Source organism: Ambystoma mexicanum, chromosome 10 (assembly GCF_040938575.1).
Source record: "Ambystoma mexicanum isolate Mex_15411 chromosome 10, UKY_AmexF1_1, whole genome shotgun sequence".
In the NCBI taxonomy this organism is placed as follows: Eukaryota; Metazoa; Chordata; class Amphibia; order Caudata; family Ambystomatidae; genus Ambystoma; species Ambystoma mexicanum.
The window spans coordinates 1,422,619,557-1,422,638,045 of record NC_090932.1 but is presented as its reverse complement, the minus strand read 5'-3'; the positions used below and the strand labels follow the sequence as shown (position 1 = coordinate 1,422,638,045).

The 18,489-nt window shown below is 46.8% G+C and overlaps 1 protein-coding gene and 1 non-coding gene across 19 annotated transcripts in view; one reads left to right on the top strand and one right to left on the bottom strand.

The window, feature by feature from the left end:
- Nucleotides 1-18,489, bottom strand: part of CMKLR1 (chemerin chemokine-like receptor 1) — a 669,482-nt gene that overhangs the window by 140,370 nt on the left and 510,623 nt on the right. For 9 of the 18 annotated variants that reach the window (XM_069619467.1, XM_069619468.1, XM_069619470.1 and 6 more), the window contains one exon: nt 18,176-18,262. The exons of 6 other annotated variants lie outside the window; for them this stretch is intronic. The gene's annotated coding sequence lies outside the window, so the exon portion shown is untranslated. Of the gene's footprint in view, nt 1-17,950; nt 18,263-18,489 lie in introns of those variants that run through there. 3 more of the 18 variants (XM_069619481.1, XM_069619482.1, XM_069619471.1) reach the window with 2 other exon arrangements.
- LOC138496886 (U6atac minor spliceosomal RNA) lies at nt 12,360-12,487 on the top strand. Its single transcript, XR_011278344.1, has one exon. It is a non-coding gene; the product is annotated as a U6atac minor spliceosomal RNA (small nuclear RNA).

The following is an 18,489-nucleotide window of genomic DNA, read 5'->3' as shown; positions in this document are numbered from 1 at the left end:
AAACCCGATTCTTCAAGATCTACGGTCGGCACCCACGGACTTCCGAACTAGATATCCCTACCACCCTGGAAATGCCGGCAGTCGAGACTCTGCATACGACCATCACCCAAGCTTTCGCCAAGGCTCAGGAACAGCCACGACAAGCCAAGACACGCCAGAAGAAGTGGGCGGACCAGCATCGTTCAGAAGCTCCTTTCTATCAGGTGGGAGACATGGTGTGACTTGCCTCCAAGCACGTACCAATCAAGGGAAAGCAAACGTTTCATCCACGGTTCTTGGGATGGTACCCAGTGGAAGCTATAATTAATCCATCAGCTGTGAGGCTGACGTTACCAGCCAACATGCGTATACACCCAGTTTTCCATGTGTCCCTCCTGAAACCCTTCAAACCGGGAAACCGTGTAACAACCCCATCTGACCCGATCATCATCCAAGGAGAACCCGAGTACGAGGTAAAAGACATAGTGGACTCCAAGGAGGTAGGGTCGAAGCTCTACTACCTGGTGGACTGGAAGGGGTATGGACCTTATGATAGGTCCTGGGAGCCTAGTGAGCATGTTCATGCACCTCGTTTGCTCCAACGCTTTCATCGGACATTTCCCGCTAAACCCAGACCTGGCCAGAGAACTACCCTGAGAGGGGCCTTAGGGGGGAGTGCTGTCACAATCGTATCCCCTTCTGGGGGTCATGGGCCCTTAAGGACCTCATTTGGCTCGCCTCGGATGCCCTGGAGACAGTTTTGGCATTGCTGGCATAGGAGACGCTTGCCGGAACAGGTTTCAATGAGCGTTGGACCAACATGGCCACCCCCAGGTGGAATACAGGAGAACTGCATCCTGCGGTCTAGCTTCCAGGGTGGGGTCCGCCCCAGAGACACCTGGGAGACCGCCTTGCTATTTAAACTACGCCCGTCTTGAGGCACGCGCTTCGCGTTAATATGCTCAGCAGCGTGACGCTCATCTGGTCCTGTCCAGCATACCTCCGGCTTTGTCGACATCCAAGGCTCGAATCTTCTTTATCCTTACCAGCATCCCTGCATCCGTCGGCTAGACGGTGTCCTCCGGCTTTGTCGACTTCCAAGACCAGTCTCATCTTCATCCTTCTCTGCGCAGTTTCATCCACCGCCTGAGCAGTGCCCTCACCTCCCCGATTTTCGAGGACAATTCACCTCCGGGCGCCCTGGCCTGCAAGATAAAGCAAATCACAGGTTAGCCATTTGCAAGGACGCTTACGCGCCGCTTGGCGTTCACTTACCTGTTCGGACTCGCCTCCGGCTACTTCGCAGCATCATCACCTGCAACAAAAGTAAGAAGGTTACTACCTGCGAATTCATCACGGCAAAACCCCACCCAAAGACAGTGTTCCACCAGTCAAGACTGAATACTTACCTGGATAGGAGTTGCAGCTGGCCTGAACTCCGGCCCTCGCCAGTGAAGTAACTCGGCGATACGGTCCCACATCGATGCGCCCCTGCCCAGCGTGGCAGGACGGAGAGCGCATCTTTACATTATACAAGGTAAGAGCCGTCACTGGGGGAAAACTACAGGGGGAACCCGGGTGGAGGGTCTTGAAGAAGGAGCAGTTTCTAAATCGCCCCTCCTGTCTTCCAGTGTTACAACTACCGATTCCAGGGGCAGGTGAAGGGTTCCGAAGAACTTCCCGGTTATCGAGAGGCACTCCCGTGGAGACACAAGGTGAGCGTTACAACTGCCCCTTTAGGGGTGGTATCAAGCCAGATTTGCATAAGGTCTTTCCCCTTCTGTAATGGCTTGGCAGGTGAAGAACGATGGTCTGAGGGTTGCCCAGAGCAATTCCAGTGGTTAAGAATCATTCTAAACCTTCCAGCCATCACCTCTTTGTTTTTGCTTTGTCACCCCGAGTGTGACGGGTATGCCCAGACGTGGGTCCCGTGCCTGCTGGGCCTAGAGATCCAAGCTACTCCTCACTGATGAGGCCCAACAAGGCCGAAACATGTTTGGGGATGCTTGTGATCTCGTGCAGAAGGGATGTGACCTAGCAGTTCGGGCTGGACTGCCCCTTTATGGTTGGGATCAAGCCTGATTTGCATATGGTCTTTCCCCTTCTGTAATGGCTTGGCAGGCGGAGAACGATGGTCTGGAGGGATGCCCAGAGCAATGCCAGTGGTTAACATTAATTCTAAACCTTCCAGCTATCACCTCTTTGTTTTTGCTTTGTCACCCCGAGTGGGACGGGTATGCCCAGACGTGGGTCCCGTGCCTGCTGGGCCTAGAGATCCAAGCTACTCCCCACTGATGAGGCCCAACAAGGCCGAAACATGTTTGGGGATGCTTGTGGTCTCGTACAGAAGGGTTGTGACCTAGCAGTTCGGGCTGGACTTCCCCTTTAGGGGTGGGATCAAGCCTGATTTGCATATGGTCTTTCCCCTTCTGTAATGGCTTGGCAGGTGAAGAACGATGGTCTGGAGCGTTGCCCAGAGCAATGCCAGTGGTTAAGATTCATTCTAAACATTCCAGCCATCACCTCTTTGTTTTCACCTACTGATAGGTGGCACAGAACGGTACAGGATCATTAATTTTGAGCTCCTGTTTGGTCATCCTGTAAGGGGTCCCCTAAGTCAGATGTGGAAAGGATAGGAGGCCAGTCCCCGAAGTCCTTCCCACAACATAGTGGTTTATGTACTTGGACTAAGATCCAAAATAGACAAATACAGGACACAGAGTACCAAGAACCTGAAGTTCAGTCAGGAGCTCCGGAAGCATTGGTATTACCAGGAGGCCTCTAAGATGGAATGCACTGCAGGCCAAATGGTCTGGACCATGGAACCACTCAAGCTCATTTTCCTTAATGATAAGTGGGCTGGGCCCTTTGTGGAACTGCAACATATCAGTGATGTTGACTACATAATTGATACCAAGGCCTCAAGGCAGACACATTGGGTCTTACATGCCAACTGGCTGAAGCTCCATTACAGCCAGGATGAATTATTGATGGAACTGGTCAGTTCTGATTAGACAGAGGAGGCGACAGATCCCCTCCCAGACATTGTACGCACCATGTCCATTGACCGTCTCTCAGTAATATGGAGACTCCCAGCACCTGCTGAGCCAGTTTTCAGGTCTGTTCTTGCTGACTACAGGAAAGATTGATTGGTGCATCCATGATATCGATACTGGGAAAGTAAGATAGTAAAGGGTAGGATTCACAGGGTGTCTGACAAGGTCAAGGTCACCATCATTGAAGAAGTCTCCAAGATGTTGCAATTGGGAGTTATTGAGCCAGCCCATGGGCTATGCCAGTGGTACTGTTCCTTAAAAAATCCAATAACGGGAAGAGGCAGGTTTGATTTTGTGTGGACTAGAGAGGACTCAATTTTGTCATCAAGACAGATGCACAATGCAAATCTAGGGCAGACCAATCGATTGACAAATTTGACAATGCTGAGCTCATGAATACCTTTAAGCTTTTTCGGGTGGGTACTGGCAGGGTGGACTAACAGATTAAGCAAACGAGAGGTCTGCATGTTCTACTGCAGAAGAGCACTATCAATTCACTGTTTTGCCCTTTGGGTAAAGAAATTCCTTTGCCACCTTTCAGAGGATAGTCAATTGACTATTGTGTGGAATAGAGGATTTGAGTGTCACCTATTTAGATGATGTTGCCATGGAGGTCATTTTACCGAAATGCCAGGGGTAGAGGAGGTGACACCCCACGACCTGTGATCTCTGATGACATCACAGAAAACAATGTAATTTGACTCCACCCCTAAGTAATATCACAGGAAGCGATGGAACACAACCTTTCACCCCTTGACAAAACAGGAAGTGGCATCACATAGCATTTCTTCTAAGTACACTACGAAAAATATGGTTATCATATCACTATAATATGATATACATTTCATACAAGAATGGATCGCCATATACATCATTAAGACCAATGTGTATAGGCCCATATTACCAAATTACTGTGCATGCAAGTGGACGTCCATGGCCAAATGATAATGATGTGTTATTATATTGCACTTATGCTTAAGCCCTTTATATAGAACAAATATACATACAATATCACCCAACCTGTGTTGCTACTCAGTTATCGACCTTAGAAGGATGAAAGGCTGAGTTGAGGTGTTTAAGAACAGAAATTGCATAGAATTCCAGAAAGACAAATTATTTGGTATTCCTATTCTTCCTTATTTAGACTTGTGGAAACACTGTTCTTTTTTTTTTCTTTTAAGAGGCATGAACAAGAAAGTCAGCCACTCCAGAAGCAAAGTGCTGGCCACAGCCTAGGAGCTTTCATTATAAAAACAAGAAGAAAATAAAAAGTTTTCTTTTTTCTTTATTTTTAGGTGTAGCGAGGGAGACCAGTGGTGTAGCAAGGGAGACCATAGGGGTCACAGTTGTGACCCCTGGCAACCCCTAAATGACGTCCCTGGATGTTGCTGTACTTTTCCATGCCTTGAAAGACCATTGACCCCACCTGAAAAATGTGCTTCAAGACATGCAGAAGACAGGCTTGAATATTACAGTCTCCAAGTGCAATATAGGGAAGGCAACTGTGACTTACTTAGGATCCCAAGTGAGTGGCAGTAAAAACAACCTCTCCATGCCAAATTCCAGGCAGTGATTGATTGGGACATCCCCGCTATCCAGACTCCAGGGGGAGCCTTCCTGGGCTTCAAAGGTTATTGCAGGCCTTATCTCAATTGGTATGGGGTACATGCCATTCCACTTAATTATATAAAATCTTGGCAGCTTCAGTTCGGTTAACACTGTTTGCTGAGCATTTGTGCAATTTACGGGCCAAGCATGTGAAGGATTGCATTCTGGAAAGGGAGTATAAGCCCTGGATTTTTTATTAAATAATACATTGATGCATGTTATTCTATCTCAGAAAGTGTTGTCTGCTAAGCAGCAAGCTACATATCAATAGCATATGTTACACCTGTGCCCTGCTGCAGCAGTATCCTGAGCTGCAGCACACGCTATATAGTGGCACAGGACTGTTCCAGAGGGTATAGGTGCCCTCTTGACAGATGGTACAACCCCAAAGCCACATCAGGACAGAGGCTGCCTTTAAAGGATCCAACTCTCTTCTAATCAAATATCTTAGTGACAGTTGATTTTTTAAACATAAGCCATGCCTGAGTTTGGGGTATGGTGGTTGGATTATTTCAGTAAAGCCATACCTGATCTGTATCATACTTATATCACCACTGTGAGCCAGACTATCCATGAACAAGCTATGTGTATTCTCCCTAGATCAGCTGTCTCTGCTGCACCCAACAGGACCATAGCAAGTAGGGGCTGCCTCTCTTTTGATCTTTAGTGAGATTAGGTAACGCATCTCTCCAACAAGACAGCTCTTCAACAGATGCAGTCTTGATAAACAAGAATCAAAGCGGACACCCTACACAAAAAGACCAGCCTCACACTAGGCTCTTGCATACCAAAGGGCTTCTGGTGCTATGGGTCTGCGAAGGGAAGACGTTAGTACAGAGAGTGGGAGCTCTGCGAGGTTGGAAAAGGGATCCACCATCTTGTTTCTCCCTGTACTTCTCCTTCCTTCATGTTTCCTACACTTCCTTCTGCACAAACCACTTTGGTTGTGATGCAAGAAGGAAAGGACCACCTGTCACAAGGATTAGTCCATTTAAAGCAAACTTGTTTTTGTCCATTCACCAGTGAAATTCTGCTTATAAAATAGTTGATGTTGCACTCCTTATTTGATACACTTTAGCAACATCAGGACTTAAAGAAGAATGTGTTTGAACCTCTTTTGCAAGAATTGAACGAACATTGGAGTGACTCTTGTTGAAGGCCAGGACCTGTCACTCTGCACTAAACCTCCCTAGGCTGGAAAAGCAGAACCCAAATGTGATCATCCTGTCCCAGAGACCCTGCAGTGAGTCTCACAGTATCTCAAGGGCCAAATCAGCTAGGATCCCTTTTCTACCTCATCAAACAGGTTGAATCACATTTGAACCATGTTCTCTGCACTCGAATCAGAGGTACTCACCAGTCCTGCTTTTGACACTTCATCGAACTTCTATTGACCGCTACTTTACACACGTCAAAACAGCTCACTCATGCATCATGCCAAGTGGAGCACATAACCTGTTCAGCATGAACAATCAGCTTTCCAATGTGGAAAAACTCAAACAGACACCTCTAAGAACCCTGCATCGGATAACCAAGGTCACTGCATTGAACCGACAGAACTCAAGTTGAACCGCTAGAGCATTGCATCAATCACTGACCCAAACCAGTGGTTACCAAGCCTTGAACTGAATTGTACCTCGAACTGGCCGCAAAGCACAACTCCAAACTTGCACTCGACTCCCGCTTCAAACTTGACCAAGCATGACCCTTGGCACCCGAACCTCGACATGCACCACAGTACAGCTTGAAGCCTACTTCTACACTGATGAACCGCCAAACATTGGAATAAGGTATTTTGAAGTGGCCCTGTTCCCCAGGTACACCTTCTGGGACCATAGAGAGGGGATAAGTCCCTTTTGAGCTTGTTTCCACGAAGTACATATAGATTTTTAATTCTTTAGTTTCTTGCCTGTTGTTTTCTCCCTGCTGAAAACCCAGAGTGCTGCACCATTACATTCTGCTTTTCTCTATCTTTCCTTTACAGGGGTGGGTTTTTAGAGTGTTTTACTGCTCTTTGTACATTTGTGTGTTAAATTAAGTATTTATATAAATCATTATGGCACCTTGATTGGACATCCCTCTTATTTTGGACGTTTGTACTTTGTTGTTTGGGTTACCACTGGATCTCATTCACACGCCTTCTGAGAGTGGAGCCTTCCCTCAACCCTCGTTTCCACAAACGGCGGCGGAGGTATCTCTCTAAGCTGTTCCTGCTTTACCTTTATGATTGGGATCACTGTTGGTTTGCAGCAGTGCGGGGGCTGAGTCGGCACTGTAGCCAATACTCACCCTTACATTGTTGCAGATCAGAAGTTGTTTCATCATGCGTGCTTGAACTCTCTGGCTGTGCCAGACCAAACAAAGGTGCATCCCACTGGCACGCCACCCTAGCTGCCTTCCTGCTCATGTTTGACCCCCCCCCCCACTCCCTATTTCTATCTTAAATGTTCTGTCGTCTTCCCTAAAGAAATAAATTAGCTACGGAGGGAGCAAAATAGGCGGTTGATTTGCTTTCTTTACTTCATGTCTTTTGTTTTCTATCATGGCAGACTGTATAAAAGTAAATCGTTTTTTTTCTTGTTTCTGGAAAACCTGCACAGTTATATTTTGTGCAAAAATAATGAATGATATAGGCATTCGATGATAACATTTCAAGTACATATCACACGCAGAATGACCCAAGGAAACATGTTCATTTGCTAGGATTTCTTGGAAGATCAGACTGTACATGGAGAACAGTTCAAAATAAAACCTAATTTACAGAACAGCTATTTCATCTTTGCCTTCTGTGAATTGTAATTTTGCATAATGTAAAATTGCCTTCTAAAGAACTTGATGTAACATGTTTCCTTAGAAACGATTGTTTAAAGTGGAGAACAAATACAAAACACTGTTTGGATTAGGAAAAGTAATCAGTGTACTGGGCTGTCTGCTTTGCATGCAGGCATGGGAAGGAAGGGACAACTTCGACAGCGGAAGAGTGAAACAGTGACAGGGAGGGGGAGAATGGAGCAGAGAGAGGAGAGATGGCAAGGTGGGACGGAACATCATTTTGGAAGGAAGGAATGAAGGGAGGGAGGGAGGAAGGAAGGAAGGAAGGAAGGAAGGAAGGAAGGAAGGAAGGAAGGAAAGAAGGAAGGAAGGAAGGAAGGAAGGAAGGAAGGAAGGAAGGAAGGAAGGAAGGAAGGAAGGAAGGAAGGAAGGAAGGAAGGAAGGAAGGAAGGAAGGAAGGAAGGAAGGAAGGAAGGAAGGAAGGAAGGAAGGAAGGAAGGAAGGAAGGAAGGAAGGAAGGGAGGGAGGGAGGGAGGGAGGGAGGGAGGGAGGGAGGGAGGAAGGAAGGAAGGAAGGAAGGAGCGATGGAGGGAGGGTGGGAAAACATGAAGGGGAACAAGAAAGGGATGAAAGTAGGAAGAAGGAGTCTGCAGCGTGAACTAGGTTGTTAATTGAAACGATGATGAACAAAGGAAGAAAGGGGGTTAGGATAGGATCGAGAAGGAGGGGAAGAAAGGACGAAAGGTAAAAGGAAGAAATTCATGTAGGATTTAGGAGTCTGCATCATGAAATTCAAAGGTAATTACAGCTGGTGTCCTCATTGCTTTGAAATATTACACTCTACATAGGCGCTGGAAGGAACCCAGTTCCTTATTTCTATATGTGACCTTTTGGGCGCACTTACCTGATTTCACTTGCATGAAAAACGTACGATCTGTGAAATATACGAGTGCTGGTGCTGCTTTCCCGCCCGGGTATCGGGACACTCATAAATCTAGATGAATGTTGACCTTTCCCAAACTCTTTGAGTTACAGAATTATTCATCGGGCAGAATTGGTGTCACTTGAGCAATATTCGGGTCAACTCGATCTGCCGCGAATCCTCCTGCCGAGCAGCTTTCCCATCACCCACAGTACCGGGGATGGCACAAATACATGGGGGCAGAGGAGGCCGCACAAGGCAACACACCGATTTCATAGTTACAGGTGATTAAGCAGTCCTATCTTTTTCCTTTGGATTCTGGGATATGTAGTTCTGCTTTTCCCATTATACAAATTTGAATACAGGTCCCAGAATGCAAATCACCTACAGATTGGAATGGAACATGTTGGCAACTACGCAATTTAGGCAAATGCATTTACAAGTACCCCCTGTTTATCTCTAGGTGGGGGCAGTCTGATAAGCAAAGATGTATATCACTGGTCAGTGTCTTCTCCAAAAGGGTTAAAGGTTTGGAGCACAGTGGAGAATGTGTTCGACTCTACCCCGGTCCTTCAGGCCCTGGGAGGCACCAGTCTACTGAGTGAACCCCACTTTCTTTACCCAGATGCTGGAGGAAGCCCTGGAGGCTCGAGGAAGGATTTGAGAAGGAATTTCTTCACCAGCGTTTAAATATTGCCCCAATGCAGTGGTCTTCAAATAGTTAGGCTGGTCCACAACATATCCATGGGGGTCGGGCCTGGGCAGGATTCCCTTTAAAAAGGGCTTATAGTGACTGCTCCCCATAGAACATATATGCAGTTATAGCTTGTGGGGGGCGCAGACGAAACAACATTTCTGCTCAAGACGGGGCAAGGGGCAGTACTCAGTGTGTACAAGTTTGAATAACACTGCTCTAAGGAATAAGGCAACCAATTGATAACGGATGTTTTCATCCATCAAACTTTTCAGTGATTATCAAGCAAGTCATTTTCCATGTTATATGTTAGGCCTTAACATGTTAATTTCAGGTCTGGATGGTGACAACATGCATTGGAACGATTGCTTCTAGTGGAGCAGCCAGTACACGTGATTAAGATGCGATGAAGGAGGTAAAGCGCCAAGACATTGGCACAGTGACCTTTCAAGGCATCTTGTGCCCTTGGACAAACACTTGTATTCTTCTGTCCCTTGGTGCTCGCTGCACATTGATAATGTTGCAAGTATCATACAATTTAGCAACCCCCCTGAAATCTCCCCTTTTTGGGTAAAAAGACCCAGTTATGTCAACTTTACTCTAGTTTCGTATTTCGCTGTGGGCTATCACCTATTTATAGGGGTGCACTCGTATATGCCCAGGTCCTCATGAAACACACATTGTATTATGCGAAAGATACGACATCTGTTTTGGAGGTAAAAACAGGCAGCATTTTATTTCCAAAAGATAAGCGCAAATGGAGTGACGGCGCCCCCATGTGTCTTTTACATCAACCATAAACGGTTACCATGACCTGCCCTTGACCTTGACCCTAGCAGCTCTGCTGACACGCCAGATGACAATTTGCCCTACTAACTGTCTGAGCTGTCACAGGGTTACTTGCAGAATCAAATGTCCAGCCGGACAGTTCAACGCCCAAGCCTGGGCTACATTTCCACCCAGTGGTCAACCCAAGGGGCCCCGCCGACTGTTCACACCGGTTTGGCCTATTGGACGCAAGGGGAGCCCTCCAGTGGTCGAAGTGTACGAAAAGAATAGTGGAACTATGTTTCCTGCGGCCTGGCCCCGTGCCCCACAAACCCCATTGCCGCACCCCCTCAGACAGACAATCCAAACCCCCAAAGAAACACACCTGCTGTTTAAGGGAATGTTCAGTGCAGTGCACTGAAGTGCAAGTTTCAACTTCTTGCTACACTTTTATTTTAAAACTAAGCCATTCCGGAACGGTATCTTTTTAAAATAAAAGTATAGGAATGGTAAAGCTTAATACCTTTTTTTTTTTTTTTTAAAGCAGAAGAGCACTGCTCCCATCCGCTCCCACCCGCTTCGACCACTGCACCTCTTAACTCACAACCGGGGTAGCAAAATCATAGAGCATCTTAGTGCAACATTTTGGTCATGGTCTGAATATTTACATAATCCATTGCGTGGGTCCCTGTGAACAGCGTAAACGAAATGCGACACTCAAATAAAAACAAAGTGTAATCACACTCACATCTTTATAACAAAGTTGTACATGATCAATAACCCAGTTTGTAGCCAACAATGACACTGCAAGCAACACGGGGTTGGGAGGGTGGGCCAACCTTTCCAGAGGTACGGGAATCGGCGGGAAAGAGGTAGAGAATGACGCTCTCTGCCCTTATATACCTGCCGACCTCAGCAGATGCAGGTAGGGAAGACCCTCAGCCTTCCGCCGGCGCGCCCCTCTGCTTTGTCCCCCCCCATGGGAGCTACAGAAGCAGAGAAGTGACATCACAGGCCCCACCGTAGCCCACGAGGCAGCCCCTAATGACGCTGCTGTTGTCTAGCAATGGCGGCGCATCCATTTCAATGCAACAAGGTGTCACATTCACTGGACTTAACTATACTAATCTGGGGATGGTCTAGCACCAAGGTCAATCCAAAACCTAAAAGAGCAGGAGCGGCTGACTGATAGGGTACACAGAACATCTTTTCAGAGGCTTGTAGTGCTAGGAACTAGTCCGTCGCGTGTCTGTCCCTGCCCCGGAACTACAAGCCTTTCAGAAGCCATCCACAGTCTGTCAGAATATCTGCCAATTCCTCGTAAATCGGGCCACTATTAAACGGCATATGTTTTCGCTTCCTTCGTCTTCCTGTTTCCGCGCCATCTCCGATGTGCTCCCTCCCTCCCGCCCCCGCACACACACACACTGATCTTGGTTAATGTCCTTTGCATCTTTGATAAACTCCTGGAGGTCTGCAGAGAACGAGTCTGCTCCTCCCCACCCACAGCTCGTAACAATAAGCATACTGATCAGACGTGTGCCGTCAGTGCTTTAAAAGAAGCATTTTGTTATCATGATGTCAAAAGAAACGCCAGATTGTGGATCCCTCATCCGTCCCTGGGTACATAATGTGCATATTAAGTAGTAACCTCATTTCAAGTATGTTTGGGACGCAAGCCCAGCGGTTCCATCTTAAACGAGTCGTCTTTGGCAGCTGTGTTGTATCATGAAAGCAACCGATGTTTTTAATAAGTTTAGAGGGAAACGGGGAGCACTTGCTTCCAAGGGAGGGCCTGCTCCCCGTAAATTAACGTGGAAAACGTGCCTTCACTCTCCCCGCTTTATTCTGCATGAGACAGTGCACACATCTTAGCCCTGTTAAGTGCACTGTTCATGGACGACAGCACTTGCAATATTACTACAGATTTTGATCATACTGACAAAAACGTGCCTGCCAACTTCAAAACGAGTTACACGAATGCATGGAAAATACCTCACTCGCTACACGATCCCATAATATTGGGACACACAGTGGGGCCTCACCCATAATGGGCGAAGGGGCGTCGACCCACCTGCCCCCTCGCCCATTATGGAGGAGCCAAGGAGTCAGCCCAATGAACCAGTGAGTGCTGCCTCAGCTGCTTTTTCCAGATGTGGGAGCGCTTCTGGGCTGTTTCCCATTGACAGTTCAGTTCCCCAGCCGTGCTTACTCAATGTGCCATGCAATGCTGGGGGGATTTTGCTTCCACAGCCTTGCATAGCTCATTGGAAATGCTGGCTGGGTAACTGCATGGCTGTATGTGTGAGGGAGTGCTCCTGCACATCCTCACACATACAGACAGAGCAGGCTGGAGCAGGGCTTTTTTTATCATGCAACACAGCATTACCTGCTCAAAAGGCGGTACACAAATACGCAAGAGGACGGCATGCATCAAAATGTATTTGGAATGTCACAAATTGTTGCACTGATTGTATAATAGGATGTTTCTTAAGTAATATGAGAAAGAAAGATTGCATGTTGAAGCTCATATATACTGTTTTGTCTGCCTTATGAAAGCGTGTTGTATGAAAGGAAAGAAGGTTAGCGCTCCACTTGACAAGGATGGAAGAGGTCATAGTGGCCTTTAAAACACATATACAGTTAAGGCACTGCCACTTACTTTGTGGCACATAACCATGTTTTTTTTATTTTTTATATTTGACTTAAAATGTCATTTACATAGGGCTATTTGTGAAACCCACTACCCACCGCAACATTTAGCTCCCCTTCTATCTCCTTTAGTTATTTTCCCAACAAGGAAATGTCATGCACTTTTCCTCAAGATTGTTTACAGGGCCTTCTTGGCGTTTTATGTCCATAAACTCCCCTTTCACCCCAACTGTTTCTTTTTTTTTTTAACAACTAAGCCTCTGCCTCTGCTGTGATACTCAAACATTTGAGTTTCTATCACCTATGCAGCTAAATAGGAACTCAACAAACCTCTTTTTATACGAGAAATGACTCATCACAGCTTTGAAAAACTAGCAAATATGCATTCTTCTAGGAAAGGATGTCTGGAGAGTTACTAGACGGTTACTAGCACAAGCTACCTCCCTGCCTCTGACACTCTTTGGTAAATTCACTCCATCTCTTAACTGTCTACCACCACCCACCCAACCCACACCATCTCTACCCCCAACCTCCTTCACCCAAACTCTCTACTGCCACCCACCCTATCCCCGCTCGGTCCATCAAAACCTGCACTCTCTCTAAACCCACATACACATCCTACACCCACTCTCTCTACCCCGACCAACCCTACCCCTGCTACCTCTACCGAAACCCCCCCTCTTTCAGCTAATACCCCCAACCCTACCTCTGCTACCTCTACTCCCACCCACAAACCCTACCCTGCTCTTTCTACCAACATCCACCCATTCTACCCTCACTCTCTCTATCGCCACCCACCCACCCACCCATCCCCTGAGCTCTCTACCTACACCAACACACCCTACCCCCACTCTCTCTGCACCTACCCACCCACCCTACCACCACTCTCACTGCACCCACCCACCCTTACCCCACTCTCTATACCCCGCCTACCTTACCCCCTCGCTCTCTAACCCCACCTACTCACCCTACCCCCAATGTCTTTACCCCACCCACCATACCTGCACTCTCTCTACCCACACTCTGTCTACCACCACTGACCCACACCCCGCTCCCTCTACCCCCACACACCAACCCTCTCTACAACTACCCAATCCCCCACCTCTACACCCACCATACCCTCACTCTCTCTAACCCCACCTACCCACCCTACACCCACTCTCTCTACGCCTACAAACCCATACCCTGTATACCACCACCCAGCCAACCCACACCCTCTCTACCCACATCCACCTCCACCCATCCTACCCCTGCTCTCTCTAATGAGACCCCCACTTTCTTTAACCCCACCTACTCCGCCTACCCCCACTCTCTATACACCCACCCAACTCCGGTCTTTCCATTAAAACCCCCACTCTCTTCAACCCCACACCCCCACCCTACCCCCACTCACACTACCATAACCACCCAGCCCTACCCATGCTCTCTCTACCATCAACCATCCATCCCACCGCCACTCTCTCTACCCCACCCTACTCCCACTCTCTCTACCATCAACAACCCTATGCCCACTCTCTCTACCCCCACCTACTCACCCTACCCCAGCTCTCTCTACCATGACCCACTTACCCTACCACTGCACTCTCTACCCCTGCACACACCCTACCCCACTCTCTACACCCACCCACCCTACCCCCACTCTGTACACACATCCTACTCCCCAATCTCTACATGCACCATACCCCCAATCGCTACACTGCCACCCATGTTACCCCCCACTCTCGCTAAACACACCTATCCAGCCTACCCCCACTCTCTACAACCCCACCCAACCTACCCCAGTCATTCTATCAAAGCCCCTGCTCTCTCTACCACCAAACACCCACTCTCCCTAAGACCACTCTTCCTACCCCTATCCACTTTAACCCCACTCTCTCTAACCTCACCTGCCCACCCTAATCCCCACTCTCCCTAACCACACCTACCCACCCTACTCCCATTCTCTCTACCACCACCCACCTTACCAGCATTCTCTCTACCCCCACCCACCTCACCAGCATTCACTCTGTCCCCTCCCTACCTTCCTACCTCATTCTCTCTAGCCCACCACCCTACCTCCACACTCTCTACCCCATCCACCCTCCCTACCTCCACTGTCTCTACCCCCACACATCCACCTTACCACCACTCTCTCTACCCCCACCCACCATTCTCCCATTTTCTCTACCCCACCCAACCCCTACTCTCTCTACCCCATCCACCCTACCCCCACTCTCTCTTTCCCCACTATCTTTACCCCACCCCACCCAACTCTCCCTTCAACCCACTCACTCAACCCACCCCCACACTCTACCCTATCTGATCCTTCCTCTCACAACCTTGCTTGATTTCTTTCCCTCTCAAACTTTCTCCCTCATATTTCCTCTTGTATATCATCAATGGCACCCTCTCTCAATCATTTCTGCCTTGCTCTATTCTCCTTCCTTCTCATCATTCTCTTGCACACCCACTTCCCTTATCACATCTGCCTTTGAAACTTTGCACTCTCATCCTTGCACCCTAGTGCCTATAAATGTGAAATGCAAAGAACAGCAGTAAACGCCAAAATTATTGGAACTGCCAATGCTTGTTCTTACTATGGCATGACAGTTTGTACTGGGCATCTTTGATGAAGCAAGCAGGATACGTGTTATTATGTAGATAGACGGACATTTTGATACACCCAGTTTGGACATGTTTTCATACTGGGGCATGCATTTTTAATGGTAATGCCAAATGGAGTATGTTCTTACGTGCGATACTGTCATATATTGGCAGAACAAACATGGACATGTTTTCTTATAGTATCATTTCTGGCATTATGTGCAAAGCCAACATGAGTATGTTCTAATATGGGAATACTAGGGTATTATGGTCCAGTCAGCAAGGAAATGTATGGGTATTGCCAGTGTGAACATGTTTTATACTGGCACATATTGTGGGCAAATGCATCATGAAAATGTGTTGGGGAAATGCTCTGGTGCACTGTGGGTGACTTGCATCTATTGGATTTTTTCACGAGATGCACTATAAAACCAACTCTAAAAATGAACCATTTTAAATCATTATTTTCAAAAATGTCTAGGGGGACAAGCTGCCGAACCCACCAGTGATTGTTTCGGGCTCCCTCGCTATGCTCAGTCTCTATGGCATATCTGGGAAAAAAGGGTATGCCCTCACACTTAAAAGATTCAACATCCACCAAACATGCACACTCACACACACACACCAAAATCTACCAGATATCACACACAATAATCTATCAGACATGGGACACTGCTAATACAGAGACACACACATAGAGGCACACACACAAATGCATGCACATACTCGATAATGAGGCAGGCATCACACACTGCTAATGCACAAAGAGAGACACACAGGCAGACATGCATGAACAAACACACACACGCACACCTGCAATATAACCAACGACGCACAGTCAAGGGCAAAACTCTAAGATCTAAGGGGATAAAACGTCAGTACAATCCACACATTTGCATTTTTCATAGGGAGCACAGTGCTTTGATCAGAAATGTAATATACAATCTCCATAGGGAATCCCCTGAATACAGGGCTCATGACCCCACTGCTATGAAATACACAGGATGCGGGGAAGCAGGCAAGACTCAAGCTTACTCTGGGTCTCCCACAGTAGGGAGCCCCAACACCAGCACTCCATTCTCTCCTAGTGATCCTGAGGAAGCTATAAGTGCCAGAAGGCTGGTAAAAACAAGAATCCATAATGTTACACTCCAGACTCTCAGAAAACTTAGACCCATAATTTGATTCCATCACTAAAAGCAAACATGGGTTATGTTTCGGGGAAACTCGCATTGGCCATGCCTAATTTCATAAACTTAAAAACAGAATGCCAATGTTTTTTTCTTGTATAATGAATACAACTCTCCTAAAATTTGAAAAGAGCAGGCAAAGGTTACACAAAGACTAAATCTCTGCGATGACCTGATAAGAGTATATGTTTTAATCAAACAGTCCCTTGTGGAGTGTTATTGGTTGTATTCATCTTTTTTTGTGCTGATAATTTAAATTAATGGGCGTGCCTCACTATCACCAACACAGATTCACAGCCATAACTTGTAGTTCTGCTAAAAACCAGGCATGAAATCAGTCATCCATGCCTTATTTTTGATCTCGCTCACAGAAATCTTTGATGCCCACTCAAGCGATATGGATAATGACCAGTGGCATGCATTAGAACATGACTATCCAAATACAAGTGACATGACTGTTGGATGTGACCTATGAAAGAACTTCAAGATAAGCAAGTACTGTTGAGTGCTCAAAGCCCCACCTCTCTGAAAGCTGGCATCAGCACATGGGCTGTCTTGCATTCTGTTTGGTGGAAACAAATGCCAAATGCATGTTGTGCCACAAGTTGAAAGCTCCTGCAGAAAATGGCATGTCTGCTGGTTTCGGGATGAGGTCTGCTTCCTGCTAACCTGGTATCCCACTGGATGGGAAAAGATCACACTAAACCATCAGGTTTTAGTTTTTAGTGTCTCATTAAAATGTGCATGCCGGTGTCTCCATTTGGTCGAGCAGACAATCTTCATCTCAATTCTTGTGGATGTGCATGAAGCACAACATTTAACAAAAACATACATTTCCGAACCAGTTTCTATTCGTTGTGGATCCCAAATTGCACGAATAGCTGCAACGTATGTCTATTATTTATATTAGTCAATTACAAGTTATCATAAGGATAGCTCAAGGGCAACGCGCTTGCCTTGGAAGCAAGACGACGGGTTTGATCGCCTGTCCGCCCTTAGAAACCTCTGGGTGTTGAGCGCGTTATAAATAACCAATTATTATTATTATGATAAACTTGACATTACATCCAAAAACATAAAGAAAGAGGAATGTGCACTACAAGAACTTCAACTTAAGACAGAATTTCTATAGTTAGATTCATTTAAACATTCAATAAAGCGACTTGATGACAAATGGCTAAACGCCATGCAACACATGCAGTATTGAAGACCTGGAAGGAGTCAAAACCGACATTCCTTAAAAAGACTCAAAGAGATTAAAAAATCAGAAATCAAAATCAACGTCTGGGTCCTCATTCCAGAAACTTTGCACCAGTGCAAGTGCACCATCTGCCCTCGTGGTAACAACGTTAGCATTGGGGGAAACATTTCCACGGTGCAAAAATGCATTGGAAGAACATGTATTTTGCCCCATGGCAATTATTGCCCGAGTGCTAATACTGTGCAAAATTGCACCTGCACCAGTGCATAGTTTCTGTAATGAGGTCCCAGAAGTCCAGCTGTAATAAAAGACATGTTGGTTACCAGGTTATATTTAATTGGGACTATGGCTTTCGGCATTTCCGCTGTATGCAATAGTCGCAGATCAAACTGCACGAATATTTACGGGGAAAATAACGTTCGGTATTTCCGCTTTATGCAATTGTCCCAGAGCAAACTGCACGAATATTTACGGGCAAAATAACGTTGTAAAAGCCATGACACATTTAAATAAGTCTGTACGTACCAAATGAAAACTCAACCCAAATCGTTTTTAAGCCAAAATTATGTGGAACACGGTCTCCATCCCCCTGTTCAGAAGTGCTCTCGTGCCTCCCTTTGCCTCTCGCCTTCTGGAGATGGAGGCAGCGCAAAGATCAGGGAATGAAAGTTAAACAGCTGCTGCCCAGGCTCAGACTCCTGGAAAGAGCACGCAGCCCCACGTCACGCTAGAAACAGGACTGCGACTTACTTGCCGTGGAGCTCTGCCCCAGAGAGAGATAGCTCGTTTGTTTTCGGCGTTGACCTTCTGATCTATCTTTCCAGTCGCTGCCTCCCTCTGCAACCAAGGAAATACATGTTTGTGTTACAGCCAGTGCTGGCAAAAGCCTTGAAGCGAAAATATTCACAGATGTTCGGCTTCTTTTAGCAAATGTTGGGAATCGCCTGTTTTCTGCTCCGCAATTTGCAACGGAAACGCTCGTTGTCGTATTGGACCGAATGTTTATTACAGCAGGTGCAGAGCAAACACATGTGTTCTGCAGTCAACTCGGTTTTGCAACTTGT